This window comes from Phoxinus phoxinus (genome assembly GCF_949152265.1).
Source record: "Phoxinus phoxinus genome assembly, chromosome: 20".
Taxonomy (NCBI): domain Eukaryota; kingdom Metazoa; phylum Chordata; class Actinopteri; order Cypriniformes; family Leuciscidae; genus Phoxinus; species Phoxinus phoxinus.
This window is the reverse complement of record NC_136895.1, coordinates 22,023,211-22,047,291: the sequence shown is the minus strand read 5'-3', so window position 1 is coordinate 22,047,291 and position 24,081 is coordinate 22,023,211.

Genomic DNA, 24,081 nt, shown 5'->3' with positions numbered 1-24,081 from the left:
GTAAATTTAGCTGTCACTTCAGAAATAGTTTGCAGCTGTCGGTCCAATACATCTCTTACATCGTGTTTACACTTTGTTAATGAGAGGATTCATATTCATTTCACATTCATATTCATTCTTTATTGTCCTCAATAGAGGACATTTGTTCGCGAGCCCGAAATTCGCGAGCCTGCATAAATCGACACTGAATTTAAATGGCGTTATGGGCGGTGAGTAGATTCTGACTAACTAACGTTAACTTGAACACCTTTGTTTGGCCATTGCGTTCAAGAGACCAACAACTACCGGTAATCTGTGATTGGCTACATTGCTGCTCACCGCTGCAAAACGCGTTGTAAATGGATTAATTTTCCGTTCTCCAGAGCGTGAACACAAATAAGCACAAATATACACTGGGGCGTTTGGCAAATCTGTTGCGCCAAAATATTATTACAGTATCAATTGAGGGTGCTCTTGCTTGCGTTTGAGGGTGCATAGCACTCCCATAGAATCGGCCTGGAGCGAGAGCGCGAGAGAGTGCCTTTGAAAAAAACGCGCTAGGTAACTTCAAAATAGCCTAACGTCACACACATTAACGGTATTTTTTTAAATGACGAGTAAAGTATGCCTTAACTGGTCGTAAAAATTACGGAAAACCATTGTTTGTGTAAATACTAGATTGGGTCCATCGACTGGAAAAGGCAGTCAGACATAATGGGATATGAAAGCGGCAGTTTTTGAGGAAAACTAAGTTCCTTCAGACTGTCCTTTTAGTAATAATAGCCTATTAGATTGTATTATTTACTTTCTTCATACATTTAGCTATATTTAATTGATATTGGTAATAGTTTACGCTGTAAAAGTAACATAAAAGAAATTTGTTCAGTTAAAGTAGCCTACTTACCTCAGAAAAACTCACAGCTGGCGTCTGTGGCGATTCTGGCGAATGGCGATCCACTCTCAGCAGGGACGTCTGATATGCGCGCGCTTGACACACAAACCTCTGTTTACATTCTGCGAGGCTGTTGCGCGGGCTTTGCACGCGAGCAACAATTAAAATAGTAATTTTATAAAATCATAAAAAATAAGGTCTAATGTCTATGTATGGGAACCAGTTTTTGGAGAAAATGCTAATATAAAAATGACTTATTTATATAGGATTAAAATAAATCCTTCCATCCACGTGTTTTTTATTTAACTTTTAAACATCCAGCGTGTGCATTGCTTATTGAGAATGCAGATTCATAATTTTCATCTGCAGAACACAGGGGAAAAAACTATAAAACATTTTTATATGACATTTTAATAGGCCTAACACATTAATACAATATGCATATAGCCCTAGTAGCCTAATACACGTTGTGTACACAATGAACACAAGTGCAGTCATCCCGTGAATTATAAGGCAATGATTAGGCAAGTTAGGCAACTATATATAAAAAAATAAAAATATTGTGCAAAAGTTCATGTATTTCAGTAATTCAAATTAAAAGGTGAAACTAATATATTTAGTTAGTATATAACTATGCATGATTATACTTTTCAGAGGGCCAACATTTCTGTATTTAAAATACTTTTTTAATTTATTAATGTATTGATAATTTTTTTTTTTTTTTTTTTTTTTCATATATATTTTTTTATTATTATTTATTTATTTTTTCTTTCCTGTATAGTGCTTTGCATATATGCCAATTAATATATACTGCAGAGAGGCAGGCCTTGTCAAAATAAGCCTACACACTTCAAGAAATCTGTCTTCTTCATTTACAGTAGCACTGCTGCTTTTGGGTAAACAGTAAAGTACTGTAAATTACCATATACAGTAAGTTACTGTAAATTTCACACAAAATACCCACAATGCAGTGCATATTACAGTAGTTAACCGTAAATAATATAAGTGGTATTTTACTGGGCTTTTTTGCGGTAAGTAACTGTAAAATTACGGCAAAGTCTAACAGTGTATAGCCTATGAAGTTGTTCTTACCTTGCACGATCAATGAAATAAACACACAAAACATTCTCAGCGCGTATTCATCAACACCGACATCCTTATATCCTTAGGCTAGCCTATCAGTGCAAAAGTCACATATCTGACTGTAGGAGACCGTACCGTCATGTGGCTGTAACTTACACCGCCTTCACACTGGCAGTTGAAATCAGCTCCGATACGGCAACGAAACGACCGGAAGTCATTAATTTCCTATGGAAATTCGCAGACCGCATGCGAATGGGTCCGAATCGGGTCCGAACCAAGCGGCAACCTCCCCGTCTCTCTCTTGAAACCAACACGGAAGTGAATTAAACGGCAGTTCATCGACTGGCCGCTTGAGGCTGGCTGCAGAAGGGAGTCAAATCTGTATCTCCCGCATGTTAAAATGCCCAACTTTACAGCAGAACAAAACATGTTTACAGCCTGGTTCTCTCTGTGGCTTTGGTCTATACAGCTAATTTTGCCCTTCATAACAACTGTGAGGGGGGTGAATTTTTTTATAACTCACCCGTTTAGTTGATTAATATTTAAAGTTCTGCAAAATTAAGGGTGTGTCCACTTTTGAGTGACAGGTGGATTCCCGCTGATGTAAATGCTAGCCGGTTAGCCGTCACTTCACCTCAGCAAACTCCAGCTGCTGATCTTGCCATCTCTGCCGTGTTTGTGCTTTTTTCTGGATTATTTCATATAATTTAATACACCCATTACTTTGCCCACGGCTTTAGATTCCGCCGTTATCGTCGAGTGTCGTTCGAGAGAAAAACCAGCGCTGTATTCCAGTTGTTCTCCTCTGTGAACACGCACTAATGGATGTCTGACAATTTCATTGCTTTTTGGAGTTTTCAGATTTAAAAACGTCTATAGATATATAAAGGCTACACTCGTTCTGCGGTACCGTTGCTCTGGAACAGATTAACATGTTTATGTTCCGTCAGATGAAATCCTGCAGGTGTCTGTGTTTCTCCGTCCATGCAATAAATGCACATCCTTGAATGAGCGCGGATTTCTAGCGCAATTACTTTTACTTCATAGGTAATATATCTATGTTTTGACCCATTTGAGAATTGAGATGCGGCCAAAATCAGAATTTAAAATGGACTGAATAATAAAGCTCTCTATGAACTTGACGAGCGATGCCGCGCTGACGGACCATAGACTGCAATAAAGAGTGACTGACATTTATGCAGATAATCACGGTCACACACACACACACACACACACTCTCTCGGAGTAATATTGTAAAGTTACTGCATAATACATTTTCAATTAGCAGAATAGCTGCACAGAATCACGATACACAGTCTCACTTGTAGCTATGTGTTTTAACTATTACAATATTTCGAAGGGCAAAAACAGGACCTTTTTAATTGCCATTCTGATTTTAATCATCAACTGTCAGTGTCACTTTAGCGCGAGCCCCTGTGCAGTCGCAGACTTGGTACTGTGAGTAGCACATAGCATTAACTCCCAAGCCTGCGCTAACCATGGAGCTAACTCCATAACGTCGCGCTAGGTGGGGGTGGTTTCAGATAGCCAGGCTCCTCAGCTCCGCCTCTTTGCCCATATTCTGTTATCCGGGAGTGACGAGCGGTGACGTGAGGCCAAGATGGCGACGGCCGGCTCCGCCCACTTTAGGCTTCAAAAATGCTCTTCAGAAACCTACGGGTGACGTCACGGACACTACGTCCATATTTGTTTACAGTCTATGGTCCGAACGAGTGCGGTGCGATGTGCACGCGCTGTCAGTGCACTCTGATTTCCTTTGATAGCGGCGCGTGTTATTGAAGTTTTCCCGCCTTACATGCCCTCTAACGCCATAACGGCACACGAAAACAATCAGTTGTAGCCTACCATCGAAACTTCTTGAATAACACACAGTGTCCAAGAGCCACATCCGAATCAATCAAATCAACACCTCTCAAATAACAGTCAGATGTGAGTAGGCCTACTTAAACTATATCTCAAACATGATCACTCACGCTGTTCACTCTAATTTTGGGTGATGCGGTTTACAAATACGTTGTTTTGCATAACAATAATTAATAACAGAATCACTTTCAACCTCCAATTCAAGCAAACAAAACTACTAACCGAACGAGAGGCACAGAAATAAGTAAGGCAAAGTGTTCATTTTCATCTCATCTAGGCTAAGGGAATACAGCATACGTGTTCCACAGTTCAGTGTGAGCGAGACTACTGTCTGTTTCTCATGGCTTGAGGAGAAGAGTTACCGCACGCGTTTCTTTTCTCTCGCCAGGGAGGTTTCTATTACCTCGGGTATTTATGCAAAATTATGCAAATAGGGTCGGAGACATTATTTTAGGTGTGAGAGGAACATAACTTCATCAGGGTGATTTGCTCTAATATGGGAAATTTTTTTTGCATATTGCCATGTCTTTAAATTCACACCCAATACCATTTTAATGTGTCCTAATCAAATCAAAAGAGAAAAATCAAAAGAGACACCTTAGTGCTCTTAGTGCAAGTCGTCTGAGACAATCTGAAGCACAGTTGTGTCCCCAATGCGGGACACATAAAAGTATATAGGCCTATGATAAAAGTCCAAAATCATGACTATCTATGTATACTAAAATCTTCTTAAGTTAGTAATTATCTTGGTTATGGATGGATGAAACATGGATAATTGAACATCATCAGACAAATAATACAATACAAGATAGTTGTAATGCATCTATAAAGACAATAAGCAACTATTATCGTGTGTTATTGGCCTGTGTTATGTTAAAGGCATAACTTTTTTTCCTGACCTTTATCTATTTGACGGAGTAAAGATGGTGGATCCAAAATGATGGATGGTGACCTCTTTGACCCCGGACCAAGCAGCATAAATACCCCCACCCATGCGATGAAACATGCTGTTGTCACAATGTTCATTTTTAAAGAAATCTGTATGTTTTAAAAAATAAAATGGGAACATTTGATTTGTTTTAAAAATCATCCAAATGTAAAGGTGTCTGTGTTTGACAGCACAGAAGATGCAACTCTCATGTCACCCCAAACAAGAACTCAACAATGCTCTTATTTAGGCCCTATCACACCTGCTGTCCACCAACATACAACTCTTGACTAATTCCTCTGCTTAACCAGTCACTGTACTTTCTTCTTCATCCTCTCTCTTCTGCCACTGTCCCTATCCGGGGCCAAATGAATCCATATTTTAATGGTGGAATCCATTTCTTTTTTGGTGGCGCTTCACAGTCGCTAAAAAACACATGATCACATGGTTTGAAATTAACTTTTGTATCAACAGATAGTGTGGCTATTGGATTTTAAAGGACATTTTCAATATAATGCAATATATAGTGCTTGACACATTTAAAAACATAATAAGGACAACATCTACCTCGCTAACATCTACCTTGTTTCCTACACACTTTCTACTCAAAGGGATGAGGGATGAGTTCATCCAAAAATGAAAATTCTGTCATGCTTTACTCCCCTCATGTCGTTCCAAACCCGTAAGGCTTTCATTCATCTTTGAAACACAACTGCAGATATTTGTGTCGCATCACTTCATAAAATGTAGATTAAACACTGAAGTTAGGATTACTTTAATGATGTTTTTAGAGACGGTCTATGGAGGGACAGAAAGCTGTCAGATTTAATAAAAAGAATATCTTCATTTGTACTCCAAAGATGAAAGAAAGTCTTTTGGGTTTGAAATGACATGGGTGAGTGATGACAGAATTTTAATTTCAGGGTGAAATAACACTTTAAACTGGTCTATGCATGTAGATATCACACCTGAATGTCCCTCAATAAGGCCTTGGTTCAGTTTTAGTAGAACTGTCTTTAAAGGAACCATTCAGCACTTTGCACTTCCCAGATTGTGTTTCTCTAACTAAACAAAATTGAGGCCCATAGTATTTATTTCAAATAATAATAATTAAAAAATCATAGTTTGAAAATCACCACCTCACCCCTTATCTACCTCCTCCCTCCATTACTTGTCCTTTCTTCCTCTTTTCCATGTTTCTTCTTCTACTACCATGAGAACATATTACCTGAACTATCGTTACCGTTTTTTTCAATTGCTAACACACTCAAATTAAACCTTTCCCACAATTAGCAAAACCTTACACTCAAGCAGCAAAACACCGGCCTAGATTTGCACAACTGTAAGCACGTTGTCAGCTTCACACTTTTTTGCAAAATATTACACACAGTGATTTGCAAAACACTAAACACACTTGCATGCATTTGACACAGAAATGTATCATGGTGTCATTTCCTTGCAATTTCAAAGCAAAGGCTTTCAAATGAACACACCCATAAACCAATTGGTTAAACACTGCCACCAGATATGCACACACACACTAGTGCTTAACTGTAGACACACCAATCAGGTTTAAGCACTATAAAAATGCAACAGGTAAGTTCACCTGTCTTCAACAATACTGTATGAAAACTGGAAAAAAATTTGTTATGAATGTTTTGTTGAAATGTGCAGTATTGACTGACTTGAGTACATGATTACAGTTTTTCTCGATTGCTTAAACACTATAACCAGGCTTTTGAACAAAAATGTCAAAACCATAATGCCATTTATCAAAAAGCACACCCATTTCACTAAACTATAAACACAAATCCCTTAATTTCTCATTGCCTACACCATGTGATCATTTAGAAAGCACTAGTATTCAGTATTGTTCACTCAAGTCAGCACAGCTTTAGCTCAGTTAACACACAATTCCCCAGGTGAAAACACTGAAAGTCAAAATTTAACACACATCAATCAGATCCTTCAATAGATAGATAAAAGGGCCCGAATCAGTTTATTGAGTTTTGGTACAATAGATCCAGAAAGACATGAAGAAAGAAGTCGAGGAGGGATAGGAGGAGGAGGAAAGGCAAAGGGAAGGGCAAGAAGACAAGTGGTCTCGGATGAAATTCAAGCCACTTTAGTTGACCATGTCCTTGTCCATGGCATGACTATGAGGGAGGCTGGGCTACGAGTAAGGCAGAATTTGAGACACTTCACCGTCGCCTCCATCATCAGAAGCTTCAGGGAGGTGTGCTGGCAAACAAAACTCTATCACTGAATAAGAGGCAAACATTTCCCATTGTCTTTGATGAGGTTTATTTTCTTGCAAGAAAAGGCTAGCAGTCGTACAGTCACACAGAGTGTCTCCAGAGTGTGACAGTGAAGGGAGCGCATCCTTCCTCCTTTATAGTCTTGACTCCCAGACTGTTATCTTTCTAGGCCAATGATGGTTTTTCAACCATACGTGGAACATTCTTAGACTTGTTCATCATATTTTATCCTTTAGTGGAGGCCCTCCTGTCACGACCAACACTCTTTACCATTCCAATACAATTCCATATTTGAATAAGGTTTGTGTGTGCTCTTTTACTGTCATATGATGCTCACACACATATCTTACGTAAGTAAATATAAATATAAATATATATAAAAAAAAAATTAGAGGAGAGAGTAAAAAAAAAATTACTTTTACAAGAGTACATGAATGAATAAAAATATGCCAATGTATCCATTAGTTGTGTCTTTTGTGTTCATCATGTGAAAAGGTTTGTGAGGGGGGAACCACAAGCAACATAACTTACCAGTTTTGGAAATGTTGTTTTGAATTTATTACACCAGTGTGTAAGACTATGTTGTAGTGTATGTGATTTTGATGGCTTGTGTGTGCAGTCTGAGGACAAAGTTTGGTTTTTCAGCAAGAGTGAATGGTTTTGAGTGTGGAGCTTCATTTTGACCTGAAAATAGGATGTTAAGGGAATTGGGTGAGACGTTATGGATTTGTGTTTACTGTTATGAGAATACGAGGCATAGTTTCAAGAAATGTGTTTAAGCAATCGAGAAAAACTGTAACATATTTTCATTAGTCGGCACAATTGGTGTCGTGGTGTTGGTGAATTTATTTGTACACTCTCTCTGTGTAAATGCTAAAAGTGTTTTCGGTTGAGCACAGGAGTGTTTGACTAATTCAAACAGAATCAGACCCTATGATGGTTGTGTTTATGTTATGACAACAAAATAAGGTTTTTATAAGACATTGTATAGTTTTGACAAAAGTGTTCCATTTTGCAAATGATCTGAGGTGTTGTGTTACTTTGGTGTATAGTGTTGTGCAAATTGTGTGTAGGGTTTTGAAAAACCGGGCCCTGTTTTCAAAATTGTGCTTAAGCAATTGAAAAAAACTGTAAATAACTTTGGGTGATTCTTAAAAGTAGTATAAAATACTAACGTGCCTAAGACAGTATGTGGACATCGGACTATGTTTTTGTCCTGTGCTCACTGTTTGTAATTTTCATACCGGATGGGATGTGGTGTTTATCTAACTGTCAGCAGTTCTGCTGCTTGCATCGATCTTAGGAAATGTCATCTGGTTTTTTTATGCAGTGTGTGACTTCACACCTCTGAAAGCTCGGGCCGGAGTATCACACACAACAGAAACAACATTCAAAAATAAAGTTTTCTGCTTGAACAGAAACCCATCTCTCAACATTTTCAGCTCTTGAACCAGATTATGAAGATACTCAGTCAATGATTTTGTCTTAGACCACAAAACAGTCCAATCAACACTGGCTTCTTAGTGTATCCTTGCAACAAACCAAGAATTGTACTAGTACTTTTGAAGAGGGGTACACCATCAAAATTCAACTGTAGTTTAACGGAATGTCTGTCTGGCACAGTAGACCTTTTTATAGGATTTTACTAATAGAATTCAGAATCCCACAATTATGAAGCACACCACCAGCTATACTGCTAATGCTGCTTGTTTTTATTTTCAGCAATGTTCTTCCCTCCTTTGGAAGAGAGGGATGATAGACTTTGAAGACGCTGAGAAGCGCTGACAGCATTAGGGAAATTCCAAATTCAATTGCCCAGTCTGCCAGTGAACTCCACAAATCCCCTTCTCTCTGACTACACTGTTCTCCAAGATCAGGCAGGTGCTCGACAGAAGTTTGAATTACAAAAACATAAGACTTTACTTTAAGATTCACATTTTACCGTAGTATACTAGTACACTAAAAAGAGTATCTGGGAAGTGCACAGTAGCTACATGGAAGAGTCGTAAAGAGCAAAGCTTATATTATCTAAACTAAAAACAAAACCCCATTAAGTTAAACAAGACTCAAAATTCAAACATACAACACAATGATAAATATGATAATATGACAAGATATAGATAACTGTATACCAATACCTGATTAGTTACAATTGTATTTTGCAAACAACAATAGCTTATTGCAACATGAGCACTATCAGATTACACCAGTGTGTGTTTGTTTGTGTGTGTGTTCTAGCACTTCCGTCAGAGCAGGAAACATCTTCGCAGGATAAAAAAAATACATCTCACATTCTTGGTTTAAGTCATTATTTAGATGACAAAGTCCCCACTTTCTTCGAGCTGACAAACTGGTCATTCCAGTAGAACGTGTCTAATTCTATTGTATAACGACCAGAGATGGCTCACAAAAACAAATATTATCAATCATAGTATCAAAATGATGAGCTACTGGCAAAGAAAATCTGGGATATAGTCTTGTTATACCTGTTCAAAAAATATACAGTCATTGGTCATTGAAAATGTTCTGATATATATTCTTCACAGAAAATGAGCCAAGGCCAATGAGTCTGAGTTTGAACAAATAATTAATCGTTTCATTTTTCTTTTGATAAAAAATGAAAACGGGTCCAACAGACCCGAACACCATACAAGGGTTAAGAGTGTCTGTAAAAAAGGCCCCCTGGTGTTCGCTAAGCATCACCTTGGATAAAGAGTCTAGTGCACGATCCAGGAGGCAGCGGTCCTTCCCTAACTACTTGCAAGATTATGACTTGTCTGATCTCCCGACCAAATCTCAAACCAAGAAGTCTTCTGAGTCACAGTCCAGAGAGCGGCTAGACGAAGAGGACCACAGCAGACCTGATTCACGCTCTGCATCCCCAGAAGGTCAGCTGCACCACAGCCCAGCGCGATGGTCAGTCACTGACAAATGGGAATCTTCTGCAGATGAGTGGAGAAGGGAGCGCCGGATACTAGAGCGTGAAAGGGAAGATCTCCTAGCATCAATGGAGGAATTAAAAATACAGAACGAGCAGCTCAGAGCCAAAGCGGAGCCCAGCAGTTTCCGTCCTGAGCCACGTACTGTAACTGCCAGAAATAGACTTTACAGAGAAGGGCTGGATTATGGAGGTGCTCCTAGCCGGTACAAATCAGTCTACTTCCAGGACAGGGAGACACCACCACAACGGTCCTCTGACAGGCATCATGACTACAGCAGAGAGACAAAGGACTACAGGGAATCAACCAGGTATGACTCTCCCTCACCAAAGCGCTCTCCTGAGTCAGTACGCAACAAACACCAGGCCCCGCGACGAGGCTATGAGTCCAGGGAAGGGCGCTACAGTTCTCATTATAATTATGAGCAGTCCAGCCACCGCCGCTCACCTGAGCGCCACGCCAGCTACAGAGACTCTTGTTATTCCTCCAGAGAATACAAAGAACCATCACGCCGAGGTGACTACTCTCCTGCACGCCGCCGCAGCTACTCTCCAGACCAGCGTGAGAGACGTAGTCCCACTTCACCTCGGCACGAGCCCAGACACCGACGCTCAGTGACCCCTCCTGGTGGACAGGAAAGAACATACAGAGGGCCCACTCCTACCATCCCGAACTTCAACTGTCCTAACCCAAGAGACTTTGCGAGACTCCGTATTGCCCTAGACAATCTCCTTCCAAGAGATGCCACTGAACGTTTCAAGTTCCAGATTTTAGTGGATCATCTGAAGCTGGAGGAAGCATTGCTGGTGGCAGATTCTTACAGCAATTCTGATTACCCCTTCACTGACACTATGGCAGCTTTAAACCAGCAGTACGGGCAGCCACACCAACTCGCCCTTCAGCGTATTGCTGAATTGATGGATGGCCCTAACATTCAGAGTGGAGACATCAAGTCATTCAGGTTGTTCGCCCTGAACGTCAGATCCCTGGTGAGCATGTTGGAGCAGCTCGGTTTAAAGGGGCAAGTTGAGCTGGACTGTGGTTCTCATGTCACCCGTCTACTGGGCAAGCTACCGCACGACCTGAGGTCCAGTTTCAGGCGCTACATCCACCCGCTCCGCATTCCTATCCCCACTCTTCTGGACCTAGCAGATTGGTTGGAATACGAGCTTCAGATCCAGGAGGATGTAGCACAATATCGATTGAGAAAGGACACTGGATCTAAGCCCAGAGACTCCAAGAGTACTGTCAAGTCGTCCCCTAAGGCCTCAGTCCTCATGCTGGGGGCTGAACCCAAATCGGTTAGGGAGCCGGCCAAATCCACTCCTTCAACCAGTCTAGATGCAAAGAAGTTCTGCCCATGAGAACTACAAGCACACTCTGAATAGTTGCGCAAATTTCAAACTCCTCAGCGCCACCCAGAAACGTAACTGGATTCAGGACAACAACCGATGTTGGCGATGCGGCAGAGAACACAGATCAGCTGAATGTGATCTGAAGATGTGCTGTAAAACATGCAACAGTAGACACCTGCTTGCTCTGCACGATGTCAGCGAGAGAAGTCTAGCCAAGACTGACAAAGCTGAGAGAAGGCCTGACCAGGTGAAGTACAGTGAGAGCAAACCTTTGCCCATACCAAGTGCTATACATTGGCAAGCCACCGCAGGGCCATCGTGTGCTTCTCAAGGTCAGTAAAGTTATCCTCCGCCATGGTGACCAAACTCTAGAGACATACGCTGTGCTAGACGACGGCTCTGAACGCACCCTGCTCCTCCAACCGGCAGTCCAACAACTGGGACTTCAAGGACAGCTCGAGGATTTGCCCCTGCGTACAGTCAGACAGGAGCTGCAGACGCTTCACGGGGCGGCTGTCTCATTTAGCATCTCTCCAGCCTGTTCCCCAGCCATGGTATACAACATCCAAGGAGCCTTTACCGCACCCAAGCTCGGGCTGGGCCAGCACACATATCCCTTCAAAGCACTGCAGAGCAAATACAGACATTTGAAGAAGCTTCCTATCCCTTCATTCAAGGACATTGTTCCGCTACTGCTCATTGGCTCAGACCACCCCCACTTGGTGACTCCAGTTGAGCCAGTCATCTTTGGTCCCCCTGGTGCACCGGTTGCTGTCCGTACCCGTCTCGGATGGACGCTGCAAGGTCCGACCAACTATCTAAAGCAGTACCTGATCGAACAACGCTGTCTTTTCACCACCTTCGGGGCACCTCCAGCTGACATCTACCAGCATGTCGAGAGACTGTGGCAGCTGGACGTCCTCTCATGGCGCAGCGAAAAGGCCAGTACGAGGTCACGGCAGGACAAGGAGGCCCTTGAATGCTTGGATAAACAGACGGTGCGAGTAGATGTTGATGGTGTCCACCGCTATGCTACTCCTCTTCTCCGCGTGAAAAACTTTCCCCAGCTCTGTGCACCAAAGGAGGCAGTACTTCCTCAGCTCCGGAATATGGAAAGGCGGCTGGCGAAGAACCCTGAGACGGCCCAAGTCTACAACGCAGAGATCCAGAGACTTGAACAGGCTGGCTATGTGGCGAAACTACCCCATGGCACAGAGAACACCTCAAGCAGCTGGTACATCCCTCACCACCTTGTCGAGCACAATGGCAAGCACAGAGTGGTTTTTAATTGCTCTTTCCAGTACAGCGCCGCTGACTTGAACAAACTCCTGCTCCCGGGTCCAACCCTTGGTACACCTCTCCTTTCAGTTCTCCTGCGTTTCAGAGAACATTGTGTGGCCTTCAGCAGTGACATACGGGGGATGTTTCACCAGGTGAGGCTCCTCCCGGAGGATGAGCCTCTCCTCCGCTTCCTCTGGAGGGAGCTCAAACGTGATGAACAACCCACAGTCTACCAGTGGAAGGTGCTTCCCTTCGGCACTACCTGTAGCCCCTGCTGTGCTACATACGCCCTACAGAAGCACGTCACCGACCATACTCAGCCAGCTGATGCAGTGAGAAACTCTGTGTTAAGACATTTCTATGTAGATAACTGTCTTCAGAGTGTGCCTACAGTTGAAGATGCCAAGCCCATCATCGACAAGCTGCAGTCTCTCCTTGCCGAGGGAGGCTATGAGTTACGCCAGTGGGCCAGTACCCATCCAGACACCATCCGTCACCTCCCTGCTGAGGCGAGATCGGCTAGTGCTGAAAAGTGGATCGCCCAAGGTCACCCAGGTCAAGAAGAATCAGCCCTGGGCCTGCAGTGGGACTGTCGAGAGGACACCCTGTCCTTCAAGTGTCGAGAGACTGTAGCCACTGAAGAAGTTGTCACTATGCGCTCCATCTACAAAGTGGTGGCAAGTCAATATGACCCCCTCGGGTTTTTAGTACCTTACACCACTAGGGCCAAAGTTGTCATCCAACACCTGTGGGAGAAAAAGCGTGATTGGGACGACCCTGCTCTGCCGGATCACCTGCTAGCCGCATGGAGAGAGTGGGAGGACGAGTTACCTCACCTACAGAGCATTGCACTTCCGAGGTGTTACACTGGCCGTGAGTTAGACTCTCCAACCTGTGAGCGTGAGATCCACGTGTTCTGTGATGCCTCAGAGCGAGCCTATGGCTCTGTGGCATACCTCCGAACCGAGAATCCTCATGGAGTCGTCCAAGTAGCCTTCGTCACTGCAAGATCCAGAGTTGCTCCAAAAAAGCAGCAGTCAATCCCACGCCTGGAGTTATGCGCTGCTCTGACCGGAGCACAAATGGCTCGGATCCTCAAATCTGAACTCACATTGCACATCCAGCGGGTGGTACTCTGGTCGGACTCTACTACCGTGCTCAAGTGGCTGCAGTCGGAGTCATGCCGATTTAAAGTGTTTGTTGGCACACGTGTGGCAGAGATTCAAGATCTCACCGAGGGCGACACATGGCGGTACGTGGACTCTGCACAAAACCCTGCCGACGACTTAACTCGTGGCAAACCTCTCGACACATTGACACCAGACAGCCGGTGGGGTCAAGGCCCAACCTTCTTGTGGTGTGACCCAGACAAATGGCCACAAAGTCCTCAGATTCAGACAGAGGCAGATCACGGTGAAGAGCTAAAAAAACCTCCATTCTGCGGCTTCACTACTACCACGCTAAGTCAGCTCCCTGACGTTAAGCAGTTCTCTTCCTTTAAAGACCTCCTGACCGCCACAACTAAGACTATACATGGGGCGGCCCCCGGCAACGTCACAGCCTATAGGCAAGCCCAGCTGGCCCTACTACAACAGGTCCAACAAGACAGTTTTCCTATTGACTATGCCCAGCTGCAATCAGGGAAACCAGTCGCCAAGAGCAGCAGACTTCTCAAGCTGGCGCCAGAGTTCGACCACAGTGACAAACTCATCCGCGTTGGCGGACGTCTGCGCCATAGTAACCAACTGGAACTGGATACTGTTCACCCGGTGGTGCTGGATGCCAAACACCCAGTCACGCAGCTGCTCATCCAAGATTATGATGACCGCTTGCACCATCCAGGCCCAGAGAGGGTCTTCTCAGAGATGCGCCGCAAGTATTGGGTACCAGGAGGGCGAGAGGCTATCCGCCGCTTTCAGCGCAAGTGTCAAGAGTGTCAGAAATGGCGCGGGAAGCCACAAATCCCTAAAATGGCAGACCTACCTCCATCCAGAGTCCGACTTTTCAAGCCAGCATTTTACTCAACAGGAGTAGACTGTTTCGGGCCATACTCGGTAGCGATTGGAAGGAGGAGTGAAAAGCGCTGGGGAATAATCTTTAAATGCATGACCACCCGAGCCGTGCATATCGATCTGCTCTCCAGTTTGAATGCAGACTCATTTCTCATGGCCCTGAGGCGGTTCATCGCCCGCAGAGGAAAGCCGTTCGAGCTGATCTCAGACCAGGGGACTAACTTCAGAGGTGGCGATCGAGAGCTCCGGGAAGCATTCGCCGACCTTGCTCCCGACATCAAAGCTCAACTCTCCTCTCAGCAGATCGACTGGAAGTTTAATCCACCTAACGCCCCCCACTTTGGCGGCTGCTGGGAGCGTGAGATACGCTCAGTAAAACAAGCCCTGCAAGTCACCCTTAGATCCCAGCTTGTGACAGATGAGGTACTGAGAACCCTACTAGTTGAGATTGAGGGGATCCTCAATTCCAAACCATTAGGCTACACATCTGCAGACATCGCCGACCCTGATCCAATAACTCCCAACTCGTTGCTCATTGGGCGGCCAGATGCCTCTCTCCCGCAGGTGGTGTATCCTGACTCCGAGCTCCTAAGCAGTAGGCGTTGGCGCCATAGCCAGCTGTTGGCTGACCACTTCTGGAAGCATTTTATCCGTTTCTATCTGCCCAGCCTCCAGGCCCGACAGAAGTGGAATATTGAAAACCCAGACCTGCACATCGGCAAGACGGTCCTCATCATCGACCCGCAGTTCCCTCGCTCACTGTGGCCAGTGGGTACAGTGACTAGCGTCTTCCCCGGCCTCGACGGTAGAATACGATCTGCTGAAGTGAAAGTAGGAGACCGGTCGTACACCCGCCCTGTGGCTCGACTCATCCAGCTTCCAGAGTTGCCAGACTAATCACTAACGGACGATTGGGCGCCTTTTCCTCTGATGCAGATTCCCTTCAGTAATCTGGGGGCGGCTGTAAAAAAGGCCCCCTGGTGTTCGCTAAGCATCAGACACTTTACTGTGACTTTCTCTCTCCTACTGGATAACGCCTCGCTTCACCTGGACTCTTAGCCAATCACAAGTCGACTCAGGCTCGCTGCACGCTTGTAGCATTCTGTCCGAGACTTTTTGCTAGTATTGACGCTGACTGCACGGACTTACAACCCGCCTTAATACAACTGTCCTACTTTTGTGTGCGTCTTTACAAGTAAGAATCAGTATTTCGTTGTTCTTATATTGTCATTGTGAAAGCTAGGTTGTTAGTGTTTTTTGTTCAGTGTACTAAATATAAGCTTAGCTTTTCCTGCCGGCTAGGCCTCGTGTTGTTATGTTTCTTTCTAGCGATGTATAGGTTGCCACTCGGGCATTATTCTTTGGTTACACATTGTAGAATACCAGTTAAGCACCCTCTGCGCATAGTTTGTGAGTTATCGCGGTGATATTCGCCTTCATTCCAGTTAATTTGCTATAGAGCACGCACCTCCCGCATGTACGCTAGTTGTCACGTGACACCTCTCGGCGCGGCCTGGTGTAGTTATTTATGTGACCAGCAGAGGGAGCCATTGTATTGCGAATGGTTTATCCTTTCTCATTGTTATAATTGGAGCGGTTTAGACCCGCAGAACAGCTTTGTTCATTCTTTTAATGCCAGTTTCGGCCATGTTAAAATGTTATTGTATTTTATTCCTGCTATATTATTAGAAAAGGATACAGTTAATACAAATAGAGGTTTGTTGCACGATAATCATTCATTTGCATTCAACTAATGGTTATTGTTTTTATTTATTTATCTGTTTCAGAACCACACATCAATGTACATATTCAATCATGCAGTTGTAAAGTCAATAAATACTTCTGATGAAGAAATCTTGCGTGATTCTGACCGATCACCCGCTGTGAGCTCTAATTAACGATCCAAAAACTATCTAAATCAAAAAAGCCAGTCTTCTTCTGCACAGTGTCCATCAGCATTGATAAATTGAGTGACTAAAACAACATTAGCATTGACCCAATCAGGGGAAAACAAAGACTTGTTTGTATCATTCATTCATCATATTGTGTTTGTATCATTCCAGGGAGGGGGTGTCTAAACTATAATGAGAAAAGAAACAGGGGACCACTGTGGTAACTGCAGTTTACCACTAATGTAGGCTACTACATATTTTACCATGCTTTGTTTTGGAGCGCTCACGTTAGTTGGCTATTACTGTATTACCTACAAATGTTTTCTAAATATACTTTTGCAAGATCATTCAAAAGTAACGGCTGAAAATGGCGCAACCAGTCTTTATTCACTATACGATCCAATGATACCGTTCAGTCCTTCTAATCGTCATCATATAATCATATTCATGTTGAAAAAGTTTCCCTCATTTTTGAAACAGAAATGAATCCCCATCCCCATTATTGTGTACTGGGAGGCATGAGTCATGAATTCTTTCTTTATAGTCAGCAACTAAGCTAACGTTTATAAACCTGTAAACTCTCGTTGGCAACAAAAATGAATTACTCACCTCCATCACTTCAAAATAACCACATCATTAAAACACTAGTCCAGAGGTAAGGTCTTTAGTATATGTATATATATATATATATATATATATATATATATATATATATATATATATATATATATATATATATATATATATAATCCCCTGTGTATATATATATATATATATATATATATATATATATACAGGGGATTCATTTATATATATATACACACACATACACACACACACACACACACACACACACATCCATATTTAAATCCAATATCAAAATAACTAATAATCCACCTCATCCTTTTCAGTTAATGGAAGGGATAATGAAAATCACTAACTCCAACAAATGAATATCCAAACTCCAATGAAATTATGATGCAACATTTATGGGAAAAAGATTTAGCTTCCTCCATCAACACTGACCTCTGGAATCTATGCAATATATGGCTACATATAAAATTATATGATCAGTGAATTATGACAATATGTGACAACATTGACAAAACCCATCAAAATAAGTTAAGCAATTTTCAACTTTTTGTAAGTTATACAAGATTCAACTATTTTTAAAGTCGGTTTAATGTAATTTAATTTGAAATAACTTAAACATCAAAGTTGATTGTAAATCTCCATAATTCTGCTTAGGCTACTCGGTGACAGCAGACCCAACAAACCCGCTCGTCATTTCTGTCGCCAACAAAGACATTTAGTTAAACTAGAAATCCAAAACTTGTACATATCAATCACTGGATCATAGGGATGGGAAAATGCTTTGAACACAAATCATCAGGAGTGTGGATAACAGCGCTATCTTGTGTCAGCCATAAACCCGAGAGCGCATCTCCTGTTTTATCCATTGAGTTGAGTAAATAAAAGCCTGACAAAGCTGTTCCGTTTACTTATAATATAATACCACACTATAATATGTTAATTATATTATATCCAACAACAACAACAATCAGACCAAACCCTATTTTTATTCCCAAAATTAAGAACTATTGGAGAGTGATATGCATCATGCAGTTAAAATTAGGAATAATCTGGCCGATGTCTTCGATCAAAACAAGCCAAACTTGCAGAGCTTGTAGCATGCAGCTTGTGGTCACACACTTGGAGCTGTTTGTGCAACAACAACAAAAACTTAGCTTAGTTTATTTTTTGGTATACTGCCACTTAGCTGTGAAGATGATATCTTACCCACAATTTAACATTTATTCTGCCTTTCCACAAATTAAAACACCCATATACATACAATATCACTGCGTAAAAACAAATCAATAATAAATAAATAAATAAATACAACTTCCTCTCTTCACCAAACAATACACAAGATAAAAGCACTTGTTCTACAAAAAAAGTAGCACATCTGTTTATAGGCTACTTCCTACACTTGAAAAAAAAAAAAAAAAAAAAGATAATATGCTAGGCCTATAATGTACTGGTATAAAATAACCAGTCATTTCTGTTACACCTAAAACACAACGCAAAAGTTCAAAATAAAAAATACAGGTAAACCATATGTAAAAAATAAATACGCTACGTTATATTCCGTCAAATCAATATAGTATGAATTTCTTTGTGTCCTCTAGTGAAAAAAAGTATACTTTATTGTATTTGAAATATATTCCCCTTTTCAATAGTACAATGCTAATATACTAGCAAAATGTTTTACTATCTTTTAAATATATTAAAAGTATATTGGCATCATGCTTTATACCTATTTTTGTTTTACAATACAACTTTGAACACACTTTAAAATTATTGTACTTAAGTATATTTTCTAAAAATATATTTTAGAAAAACATACTTGAGGTGAAAATTCAGTTTATTTTTTAAAAGTGTATTTACTTGCACTTTATTAAAATATTTTTTGGTATATTTTAACTGTGTGCTAGAAATGATAATTCTAACAAAAAACATTATAGTTTACAAGTATTTTGTACAAAGTAGCTAAGTATTTGTTTATTAATGTGCATTTGTTATTGAAGACAAAGATTGCAATTTGTAGTATTTGGAATAAGCCAAAGCATATAACCTGGGCATATACTTTTTACTCAAATATATAATACATTTATGATAGCTTGTAGACTATGTTTTGAAGACACTTGTAATTAATTTGTAATTTAAAAGTAACACGAATGCATTTTCCCCACATTAATTTTCCACATGTCTAGTACTATTATGTGGTTTTGTTTTATTAACACAGTGTATACTTTTTTCCTGATTTACCCCGAAATGAAAGGAAGTGAAATGTGACAACATGCCCCATAGGTGGAGCACATTGTAACATGATCACATGACAGCTTAAAATAATATCTGATCTAATCAAAAAATATACCAGACAAACTAAAATATTTTCTCAAAAAATAATAATACAACTATTAACTTTATTTTAATTATTTTTTTAAATAATTTAAAATAAAATTATTTTTGAGTTTGACAACAAACACACCGTAAAACACAGCTATTATATACAACATATTTAAAAACATATTAATCATTTATGAACATTGACTCTCACTCTTTATTCACCTTTTATCTTCTATCCAAAAAAATATTGTGCTCAAAATAATTGCCTTCTGAAACCCGCACCAATAGTGAATACGAAAAATTCACCATTCAGTTATACTAAAAACTCATGGTCGACCGATATAAAAAATATATAAAAAAATAATCCTCTCTTTTTGAACTTTTTGATTCTGTAATCAAATTCTAGTATCTTTCACAAATAAAGAAATTATTTGAAAAAAAATTGGAAGTAAACACTAACCAACAGGGCACTCAGTAGCCTAATCTGGTAAATTTGTGCGCACTGGCAATCATATTTGTTCAAATAAAGACAAGGTAACACTAATTTTATACAGCAGTAAAAATTACATGAATATGACAGTGGGAAACTGAATATAGCAAGTAGCCTAACTTGAGTTACGTAATCAGATTACTTTTTCCAAAGTAACTACAGTAACAAATTACTTTTAAATTTACAACAAAATATCAGAGTTACTTTTTCAAATAAGTAACGCAAGTTACTTTGATTTTCCATTTATTGACTGGCAGCTCTCCTGTCTCCATGGCGAGAGGAACCGTAAGTTCTTCTTTAATCCAGAAAGGCTAAACAGCTGAAAATGTTTTATTTTTTTGTTTTTTACTGCGCCCTTGACTGTACAGGCGTGAATTTGCATTTATTTCGGCCTGAGGCTTATTCAAACGCATTACTTTCCATAAAAAAGTAACCAAATAGGGGAGAGTGGGGCACAACGTTACGCTTTTTGACTTTCTCAGTTTGTGTAAATCTACTGAGGGTTCAGAGTATTTATTTTATCCCATATTAATTTCACATATACAGTATTACTATTATGTGGTTTTGTTTTATTAACACAGTGTATACTTGTTTCGGTAACACTTTACAATAAGGTTCATTAGTTAACATTAGTTAACTACATTAGTTAACATTAACAAATAATGAACTGCACTTATACAGCATTTATTCATCTTTGTTAATGTTAATTTCAACATTTACTAATACTTTATTAAAATCTTGTTAACATGAGTTAATGCACTGTGAACTAACATGAACTAACAATGAACAGCTTTATTCATATTAACTAACATTAACAAAGATGAATAAATACTGTAACAAATGTATTGCTCATTGTTAGTTCATGTTAGTTAATACATTAACTAATGTTTAATAAATGAACCTTATTGTAAAGTGTTACCGTTGTTTCTTGATTTACCCCAAAAGAATCGAAGTGAAATGTGACAACATGCCCCATAGGTTGTAACTCAGTGTGACAACATGCCCCATAGGTTGTAACTCAGTGTGACAACATGCCAAACCAGCGCGACTGATTAAACCCGGCTAGTGAAGCATTAAAGAACCATATCAACTGTTAAATAACATATTGGAGATTAAAATAATATCAGATTTGTATCATTTAAAATAAACACCAAAAATAAAGATGAAAAATTAACATAAGTAAGAAATTAAATAAATGTTCAGTGATATCTTCCAATTATTTCTGAAACTTGGCACAATTTGTTCTCTGGCAACTATACAAACACTAAGGTTAGTCATGCTAGCATGTGTGGAAGTATTCAAAACAACAAGGGTGTTACAACTAAACCCACATTAGGTTGTGCCCCGCTCTCCCCTAAAGTTATGCTTTACTAATCATCAATACACTTGTATTGAAGTACTAAATTAGTCTGGCTTTTCTTTTCCACTAGGGTACCCCCTAAGATAACAGTATTAAACAAAGATACAGAAAGAAAGAAAAATTCCTTCACCACACCTGGTTTGTTGAATTATTGTTCTGGTTCTGCTCACATCAAGAGGTGAAAATAGCAGATGTTTGATCCTCTTTTGCGCTGTAGTTTATATTTCCTTACGAAACTCTGCCACAACTGTTCACTGATATGATACTGAGGAAGCAGCTTGCAGGAAATTCCCATTCCTATCTGTTGTTCATAGGCCTACTGGAATTTTCGTCACCACCCAACCCCCGTTTAAGCTTTCAATGCGGTTAATTTTTTTTACTGGAATTTTTGTGACTGGCCAAACCCATTTAAGCATTCAAACTCGGGACATCTTGTGTTATCATAACGTTTTTTGTTGATGTCAGATCATGAGGTTTATAACAATTACTGGAGCACATATAGGCCTACACACACAACTCTTAGTCAGATTCAAAATATTCAACAATCTCATGCCAGTTCGTAACTAGTTTATATTTTATTTAAGCAAATTGTTCATTAAAATGAATATGTACAATCGTATGACCCAGTGATATTTAGGGGTGGGTTTAGGTTTAAACAAGGACCTTCATGTTTCCTTTTTTTTCTAACATATCGTATGAATCCATACAAAATCACAACACAATACAATACATACAAAGTCTGAGCGCAGACCATGTTTTTAACAAACAAATATAAGTTTACATTTTTTTAATGAGTTTCTTTCATGATTGGAACACAACACAAGATATTTTGAAGAATGTTGGTAACCAAACAGTTTTGGGTCCCCATTGATCTCCATATGTTTTTTAAAACTATTCATGTCAATGGGGACCAGCAAATTTGGTTACCCACATTCCTCAAAATATCTTCTTCTGTGTTCAACACACACACAAAAAAAAAATATATATATATATGAGTATCGTTTTTAGTCACCCGATATATTGTTTTTAGTCGACCGATATATTGTTTTTAGTCGACCGATATATTAGCAAGACTGATATATCGGCCGATATTTGAAATAATAAAAACATAACTGGTGTGCATCTTGAGACCAAACAATGACACTGACATATTTTAATATATATCAGTGCAAGTTGCTTTCAGTTAAAACATGTCAAACATACATTTTAGCCTGAGACTTAAACCTAGCTTAAGTTTAAGCCTTACTTTTTATGATTGTAAATAATTTGTTGACTCACAATAAACGATTTGAGTGAATAAACCACATCCCCTCATTACGAATAAAATATTGAAACAAGTCGCAGATATTTTCCCTCAACCTTGACATTTATTTTTCCCTCTTTACTTTGCTCTAAACTTACAGCCTGGGCTGCAATACACACGAGTGAGTTACATTTAGACTGAGAGCCGTGTCTGTACTCACAGATTAGGATTTCAAAACTTCCTGTTTGGTCATCTCTGACATTCACACAAAAAGACTTTGTTCTCTTGTGAGTTCTGGAAATATTCCTCCACAGATGTCTGTCTGTACACAGAGGGCATGTGGGTCATTGTGCTGTGTTTTATTTTATACCTATATAGACCAAAATCACTTTTTGCACCAGAATGTAAACATATTTGTGTCTGCTGTAAAGTTGGGCATTTTAACATGGGGAGATACAGATTTGACTCCCATTTGCATCCAGCATCTAGCGACCAGTTGATGAATTACAGTTTAAGTCACTTCCGTGTTGGTTTCAGGAGGTTGCCGCTCGGTATATATAAAAAGGCCTTTTCCCCCTCTTTTTTTTAGATTTACACATTTAAATTCCATCAAATTATTATCAAATAATTTATTAAAGGGGTCATGACATGAGAAACCAAATTTGCCTTGATCTTTTGGTATATAAGAGGTCTTTGTACCATTAAAACCTTGCAACATTCCTGCAAGTTTCATAGCTTAAAACGTCCTCCCCATTATAAACGAATCATTTATTTAATCAAGCTCTAAATACAGCTCGTTCTGGATCCATGGTAAGAAGTGACGTCACGGTACGAAGTGACGTACCAGCGTTTGCATATAGACCGCCTCCAGCACAAGACAACTACGCTTTAAGCGCAAGACAACTACGCTCATTTCATAACATTGTCGCGCCCGCGCGCTGCGCGCCTCACAAGTGTTCAGTCGACGAACAGAGAGAGTGGGTCTGTGTACAGGGAAATTACGATGCCACGCAGATGTGCTGTTCCTGGCTGTGGACAAACAACATCTTTGAATACGCTGCGAAAGATCCAGTCGTCAGGGAAAAATGGATGTACTTTATTTTTTGCGGACGTCTCAGTCACGGCAGTGTAAGTTTAAGCGTTTGTTCTATACATTTGAAGGATGACTGTTTTGATAAAAAATCCCAAAATGATGCTGGCTTTGCCAGAAAACTGTTGCTCAAAGATAAGTCTGTGCCGACTATTCTGGGCTCAACAACGACGACGCAAACTGTAAGTAATGTATTTAAAACTTTAAACTACTTTTTAAATACGCTGAATCCGCACAGGTTCTGGCTGGGGGCGTTAATAATTGATGCATAGGCACTGACGTTAGCCAATCATAACAGTGGGCGTTAACACTGAACTCTTAAAGGGGAAACACCCCCAAAACAGACTGTTTGAATCAGAGGATGAGAAACAGGGTGGGAAAAGGTCATAAATCACTACATTTGAAAAGTTTTTTGTAAAAAAAACTATATTAATACTATAATTGCACCTAAGGGAACATAATAATAAAATAAAATAAAACAT